Here is a 6,990-nt window from a genome sequence, read left to right as displayed (position 1 = left end):
CTGACTTTGTAGTGTTACAAACTAAAACAAAGTTGGGGGGTCATCCGCTGATTCTAGGAAGACCTTGGCTGGCTACAACAGATGCTTTCATTAGCTGTAGATCAGGATCAATGACCATCTCTAACGGACAGGAAACAAAACAGCTTACCCTTTATCCTCATGCTACACCCATGATTAATGATGACAACTCTGTATGGGTAGATTATGAAGATGAAGAAACCCAACCTATATTGACTATCGGACAAGCCTTAACTTTCAAAGACTCTACCGAAGATGAATTAATCAACAGCTTTGTTTCTGAACCTTCTTCAGTCAACCCAGAAATGTACAATCACTTCACTGCAATCTTGGAATCTGAATCTCAGCAGAACTTGGAAGGTAAAAATTTATTTCAGACAACAGTAGGCAGCCCCTCCAAAAGTACAACAATAGAAATAGAGCCTGGCAAAACACTAAATATAAATCCTAATTTAACTGATAATGAAAAACAGCAATTAATAAAGTTACTCCAGGAAAATAAAGAAGCATTTGCATGGGACTATACAGACATGAAAGGGATCTCCCCTGAGCTATGCACTCACCGTATTTATATTAAAGAGGGATCCCAGCCAGTCTGTCAACCCCAGTGGCGAATGAATCCCAACCTAAGGGAAATTGTGAAGGAGGAATTTCAAAAACTCTTGAATGCAGGATTTATATACCCTATATCTGATAGTGAGTGGGTTTCCCCACTTGTAATTGTACCCAAGAAAAATGGCAAATGGAGAGTATGTGTGGATTACAGAGCACTGAATAAAGCCACCCAGAAAGATCATTTCCCTTTACCATTCATTGATCGGGTATTGGATAATTTGGCAGGTAAGAAATTCTTTTCATTCTTGGACGGGTTTAGTGGATATAATCAGATTAAGATTGCACCCCAATACCAGGACAAGACCACGTTTACTAGCCCATGGGGGACCTTTGCTTACAGGGTACTTCCATTTGGGCTATGTAATGCTCCAACAACATTTCAAAGAGCAGTGATAGGGATTTTTTCTGATATGCTAAATGATTCATTAGAAATATTTATGGATGACTTTACTCCTTATGGAGTGACTTTTGAGGATGCACTACAGAATCTTGAAAAAGTACTTAAGCGGTGTATAGAAGCACACCTTGCCTTAAGCACTGAAAAGTGTCATATGATGATGAATCAAGGTATTGTATTGGGTCACTTTGTCTCATTCCTAGGAATTCAAGTCGATCCAGCTAAAATACAGGTAATTCAGACCCTCCCTATCCCCAAAACACAAACTGATGTAAGAAGCCTTTTAGGACATGCTGGATACTATAGAAGATTTATTAAGATTTTTTCCAAAATAGCTTCTCCTTTATTTGTGTTATTAATAAAAAATGTTGAATTCAAGTGGACTGATGATTGTGAAAAAGCATTTAATGAACTTAAACATCAGTTGTCTGCAGCTCCCATTTTGAGAGGACCTGATTGGGCACTACCCTTTCATATATCCTCTAATGCCTCAGACACTGCAATTGGAGCTGTCTTGGGTCAGGAAGAAAATAGTCTTCCCTATGCCATTTATTTTATCAGTAAGAATATGACACCAGCTGAATTGAATTATACAGTCACTGAGAAGAAATTTCTAGCAGTTATTTATGCAATAAATAAATTTCGACATTATATTACTGGCTACACTACTTTTGTGCATACTGATCACTCGGCCATTAAATATTTGATGAATAAATCAGTTACAAATGGCCGAGTCACCAGATGGTTGTTATTATTGCAAGAATTTGACATCACAATTGGAGATAGGCCAGGAAAAGAAAATGTAGTTGTTGATTTCCTTTCTCGATTAAAAACTGATGAAAATGCTCCAGTAGATGATTCTTTTCCTGATGAGTATTTATTTGCAGTATCTGCTCACTCACCTTGGTATGCAGACATTGCCAATTATCTAGTTGCAGGAAAATTACCATCACACCTATCACACAAGGAAAGAAGAAAGATCATCCAGCAAAGTGCTAGGTACAACTGGATAAGCGGGTGTCTTTTTCATACAGGAATTGATCAAGAAATCCGAATGTGCATTGGTGAAGATGAAATTTATGATGTACTAAAAGCTTATCATGATGGCCCTTGTGGAGGACATTTTGCAGATAAAAGAACATCACACAAGGTACTCAGAATGGGTTATTATTGGCCATCACTCTTCAAAGATGCTAGAAAATATGTCAAGGCCTGTGATAGCTGTCAAAGAATGGGCCAACCTAATCACAGGGATGAAATGCCACTCAATCCCCAGGTAATTCTTGAACCTTTTGAGAAATGGGCATTAGATTTTATAGGTCCCATTAATCCTCCATCCAATCAAAGAGTGTACATATTAGTATTCACAAATTACATGACTAAATGGGTAGAAGCTAAGGCACTCCCGAAAGCTAATGAAGAAGCAGTACTAACATTTTTATTTGAAGAAATCTTTGTTAGATTTGGATTGCCTAGAGAATTAGTCACAGATGGAGGACCTCCTTTCAACTCTCATGGCTTCAAAAATATGCTTCAGAAATATCATATTAAGCACAAAGTGACTACACCTTATCACCCCCAAGAAAATGGGCAGGTAGAAAGCACCAATAAAGTCATAGAAGCCATTCTAACAAAAACAATAAAGGAGAATAGAAGGGACTGGTTTCAAAGGTTTCCCGAGGCATTATGGGCCTATAGAACTACTTGGAGGAATACTACGGGCTTTTCACCCTATGAATTAGTTTTTGGAAAGAATGTTATTTTCCCTGTAGAGTTTGAGATCAAAACTTTAAGAACTGCTTTAGTTGTTAACCTTGATTTGACTGATGCACAGACAGCCAGGTTACAACAACTTCAAGAATTGGACGAGAAAAGACTGGATGCCATCCATCAGACAACCATGATACAGCAACAAAGAAGCAGGTGACATGACAGAACCATCAAGCAAAAGCAGTTCCAGAAAGGTAACTGGGCTCTACTTTATGATTCATGTTTCGAGAATTTCCAAGGTAAGTTAAGAACAATGTGGTTAGGGCCTTATGAAGTGGATGCTATTTTTCCAAATGGGACAGTTAGACTTTTAACAATTGATGAAAGCAGAACACCGCTACTAGTGAATGGCTATCGACTCTGTTTATATCAGAGGCCTGTTTCTAAAGAAGATTTTAAATCCACTTGCATGGCAATTAAATAGTATTCTTTTCCAGGGGAACTTGTTGTCCCTCAAAGCACTTAAACTTCTGTTTATTTATGCATTTTTTTTAGATTAGATATTTTTTTTAATTTTTTCTTAAAACTACTAATAATCACTGCCAAGGGTTACCATATTATATTTCAGTATTTTGCAGATTTGAGCTGTGGAAAATAGCTGAGAACGAAAGCTTTAAAGGAATCACTTTGCGGACTTGGAATTCCCGTTGCTGCAACACCAATTCCCGTTGCTGCAACACCAATTCCTGTTGCTGCAACACCATTTCTCGTTGCTGCAACACGATCCCCGTTGCTGCAACACTTTTTCACGTTATTACAACATCTTTTCCCGATGATGTAACATCACTTCCAGTGGCTGCAACACTAATCCCGTTGCTCCAACACTACTTCCTGATTCCATAATACCTTTTTAGCAATTCTCTCATTTATAAAAACACCAGTCTTACCACTTCAGCCCCCAAGAAACGAATTTTTATAAAATACACCACTTCTCGTGATGATTACAATACTCCACTATCACTTCCCGTCATTATTATTAAAAATCGCCGGTACTCCCATGCTCTTAGACCCGCTGTAATCATTATGATCCAGCAAAAGATAAGAAAAGACTTTTTGACGCAGCAACCAAAAAGGTAAAACATAAAGGTACGCATGATTATGCATGGACTTTAAATAATAGTTAATGCGGAGAAGCTGATAGGACTACCGAATAATTGTACTTCCAATCATATCACTTACGCGTAGGTAGGGGGGGGGCATTACCAAAGCACTCTCATAATTACATACTACGCTAACTGCCGCCGCCCTTAACTCTCCCGGTAATATGTAAAAGTCACCTTATCACGGCATGTTACCATTTGCAACGGTTTACTCTGAACTGAATTCGGAAGCTCGGCTCTGAACTGTGAAATTCACTGAAACAACAGCTATGGGAGGAAATCTCATTACATATGAACCTGGCACAACAGCACTTCTTGAGCTCTATCCCAAGGTTTATCAAATCTTTCTGCAAGCGGGATGGCTAGATTATTTCAGGAGACTTCCAGACTTCGACGCGCAGCAAGTCCTTGAGTTTGCATGCAATTTAACAGAGGGATTTTCTGTCATTCAAGGAGTTCAAATTCCAGTAACGGAGGAAGTCATAGCCCAAGTTACTGGGCTACCAGCTAATGGCATACGGTGGTTCAGTAGGAAGCACCTGATCCTTAATGCGCAGTAGGATTTTCTTCAACCAGGCGAACAGGTAGAACCCGAGGGCAGAGGCGTAGCAGTTCAGTCATTGCCTCAACCATGGCCGAAAGTTGCTGAATTTGTGAAGCAATACCTGACGTGCGAAGGCCGGTACCAAGTAATTTACTAGCATAATTTCGTCTTGTTGAATCATTTGAGGAATGGTCAGTTGATAAATATGCCATATTATTTATTGGGATGTCTTAAAAATATGTCACGTTACACTGTCAACGCAAAGCGTCCGCTTCTTTCCTTGAAACACCACCGTTTAGCTCGATTGCTGATAAATAGAGGCCTCGCCTTAAATAACCCTCCACCCCCCATTAATCCCCATCAAGAGGCAGAAATTCCACAGCCGGAACAGGAAATTCCTCATCAGGAAGAGGAAATTCTTCACCAAGCTGAAGACGTACCTCAGCCAGATGTAGAAATCCCTCAGCAAACAGAGAACATCCTTGAGCAAATACCTGAAGAAATCCCTCAGCAAGCAGACGACATTCCAGAACAAATGCCTAAAGAAGTCCTCCAGCAAACGGCCCCACAAGTTGCTGAAAATGAACAATCAGCAGTAGAAATACCCACGGAAACAACTCCATCCCCCAACAGAACCAATCCATCCATGCCTATACTTGGTATTTCTACCGACGACTCTGATGATAACATCCCTATTACCTTGCTCAAACGGAAAATGCAGAGGAAAATGGAAACCCCACCAAAAAGAAGAAGAACGAGGGCTTCGGCTAAAGCAGCTGCTATTTCTACCACTGTCCCTATCTTAAAGAAAGCCAATCTGAAAAGAAAAATGTCTGAATTCCCTGCTTCTCTACCCAAGCAAAGGACTCGGTCGTCTGCAATAGCTGAATCTCCTAGCCACACCCCTCCTAGCTCACCACCCATCACCTTAAAAACCCGCATTCCCACCAGCCCTAGAAACTCCTCTCCCTCACCCTCGGAGGCTGAGATGCAGAGTGTTCACAGTTTCGTGACATCATATTTTAAGGCAGCTGACACACAAGAACCAGCTGCCGACACCCAAGGTAATATTGGCCAAGAAGCTGCAACACAAGAAACAGCCACTACCCCAGGTGACACACAAGAACCACCTGTCGAAGGTATAAGGGATCAAATCAATGTTGAAGCACAACCTCTGCCTCCACTGGAACCGGCTGCTCCACAAGCTCAGCCTACCATATCTGCTCTGCAGGAAGAAATTGAATTTCTAAAAGCTCAAATTCAGGACTACCAGGAGGAAATAATAAGGGTCAAGAAAGCCTATCAAAATGAATTTAGCTTGCATATTTTAGCACAAGTAGCATCTGCAGCAGAGAAGAGTAAGGACAATGAATATGTGTGTGCCAATTGTGGTGAGATATATACTCAAGCAGGATACAAGGTAGTGGCAGAACCAATGAATGAAGTCCCTGCTGTTGTGGTTGAAACAAAAGAACCTATTGTTACACAGACGGAAACACCACAACCCTCTGCTCAGACAGAAGAACCTGCTGACACACAAGAACTAGTAGGTTCTCCAGAAAAGGTGCAAGAGCAGACAGAAAAACCTGTTGTCACACAAGAACCAACAGGCTCTCCAGAAAAGGTGCAGGAGCAGACAGAAGAACCTGTTGTCACACAAGAACCAACAGGCTCTCCAGAAACGGTGCAGGAGCAGACAGAAGAACCTGTTGTCACACAAGAACCAACAGGCTCTCCAGAAAAGGTGCAGGAGTAGACAGAAGAACCTGTTGTCGCACAAGAACCAACAGGCTCTCCAGAAACGGTGCAGGAGTAGACAGAAGAACCTGTTGTCACACAACAACCAACAGGCTCTCCAGAAAGTGCACAGGAGCAAACAAAAGAACTTGCTGACACACAAGAACCAGTAAGTTCTCCAGAAACTGCACAGGAGCAAACAGAAGAACTTGCTGAGACACAAGAACCTGTAAGTTCTCCAGAAACTGCATGGGAGCAAACAGAAGAACTTGCTGAAACACAAGACCCAGCAAGTTCTCCAGAAACTATGCAGAAAGTAACAGGGAATAAAGAAGAGGAAGATATAGACTCACCCCGGCCTACCCAAATTGCTATGGAGCAAGAGGAGGAAGCAGTTACACAAGAATCAGGAAATGAAGAAGAAAACATAAACTCACCCCGGCCTACTCAAATTGTCGTGGAACGAGAAGAAGAAATAGTTACAGAAGGAAATGAAGAAGAAAACATGAACTCACCCAGGCCTACTCAAATTGCCGTGGAACGAGAGGAAGAAATAGTTACAGAAGGAAATGAAGAAAACATAAACTCACCCAGGCCTACTCAAATTGCCATGGAACGAGAGGAAAAAATAATTACAGGAGGAAATGAAGAAAATACAGACTCACCCAGGCCTATTCAAATTGCCATGGAACGCGAAGAAAAAGAAGGAAATGAAGAAGAGGACATAGACTCACCCAGGCCTACTCAAATTGCCATGGAATGAGAAGAGGAAGCAATTACACAGGAAACAGGAGGAAATGAGGAAAAAG

Source organism: Pinus tabuliformis, chromosome 4_2 (genome assembly GCF_031772625.1).
Source record: "Pinus tabuliformis cultivar Carrire ecotype Pingquan chromosome 4_2, CPIR1, whole genome shotgun sequence".
NCBI classification, from domain to species: Eukaryota; Viridiplantae; Streptophyta; class Pinopsida; order Pinales; family Pinaceae; genus Pinus; species Pinus tabuliformis.
The sequence above is the reverse complement of the archived record's forward strand: the minus strand, read 5'-3'. Positions refer to the sequence as shown.